The following is a 1,645-nucleotide window of genomic DNA, read 5'->3' on the forward strand; positions in this document are numbered from 1 at the left end:
AATCAGTTCACTTGATATTACATCGCTATCTTAAAGTTCAACCTATCATTAATTACACCTATTCCAAACCAATTGCAACTAAGATTTCCAATTACAAACACGATTTTCAGGATCCAAATATTGACGAATTCAAGTCTAAACCTTTGAATGCACTTGTTTCAGTTCTTGATTCATATAAAATCCGAATGGCCACGTTATCACTGGTGACCTAACATTGTCTTTTAACACTTTTCTGCGAAATACATGAACATTTTATGTGACATTCCGAATTATACTTATCTCCGGGTATGAACTTGCATAAGTATTGATTTGCTTAACCTTCCGGACAACCTTAAATCACACCAGATTCTATTGGGGTTCATGTAGGTCAGACTAGTTTTCAATGTTGTGTTTTGTGTTCTGTTGGTTGTTTTTAAAAATTTAGTCTTTATATTTGTTGCATTTGAGCTTGACATACCATAGTTATGTAGCACAATAGATGGTCAAATAGTTAACTTTATTTATGAGAGTGGGATTGCTGATTAAGATACGATCAAGTATTGTTTTTTCCCTTGTTGAAATGTTGGCAATTTCGTATAAATTGGACTATTTTATTATATCTCAGAACATTTGATGTATATGTTGATTATATTTATCAATAGTTATCTATGTTTATAAAACCTGTGTCAAATAGAGGTCTATATAATACTGATAAGATATTTGTTGAACCTGTAATATTAATTTCTGCCTAAAGGATAATTTGTGCAGTTCTTTTATTTCTGAGGTGATGAACACATTTATATATATATACCAATGAGGACCTCACAATGACTTTAGCCATTGTTGGTGGTTATGTCTAAACACATTATAAAACTATGATGGAAAGTTATCATTAGATGATATATTTGCATCAAGCCAGGTTTCAGTGCAGAAGATGATGTAGTGTTTACAGTATAAATGAAGCATTTTGTCTTTTTGTTTTGAACTAATTGAAAGTTGATGTTCAAGTTATTTTTCTGTCTGTAATCATTTCGTTTTGTTATGTAAGCTGCATATTTTATATGAATATATGAGGATGCTACTTGTAATGCACCTGAAAAACTTATTTATCTAAAATTGATTTATGAGATTTGAATTTGGTAATAATTTGATTTTTTAATGATAGATATCCTGAAGCTAATAAAAAATTTGGCATAAAAAATTGAAGTCAATGCCTCGTTATGTTTATTGTTGTTCATAGCAGCATACATATGATTTGATATGCCTTCTCGGTCTATATGAAAACATATTTTAAAATTGTCAAAGTAGACTGCTTTGTGAATGTTCATCTAGGATTTCTAGGACCTAGGTTTGTATCGGTGAAAAATCCATTTCCTAGTAGTATTAGAAACAGGTATTTGTGAGCAGATTGTACTGGTATGAAACAAAGCACTAGTATGGTCTAAACAATTGTCAAGGTTGCAGCAGGATTGATACTGATGCCAAAGAGTTATAAAGTATGTATCTTCAATGGAACTTTTAATCACAGGACAGCTATGCACCAAACTTATATTACTACTCCTTTTTTAAAGCCAACAATTAAAATCCTGAGACCTCTCAATTGCAACATGCTTCAAAATACTTATCATGGTAATAGTAATCTTTGGAAAGAAATAAGCCTGACATG

This window comes from Mytilus edulis, chromosome 5, assembly GCF_963676685.1.
Source record: "Mytilus edulis chromosome 5, xbMytEdul2.2, whole genome shotgun sequence".
Lineage (NCBI taxonomy): Eukaryota > Metazoa > Mollusca > Bivalvia > Mytilida > Mytilidae > Mytilus > Mytilus edulis.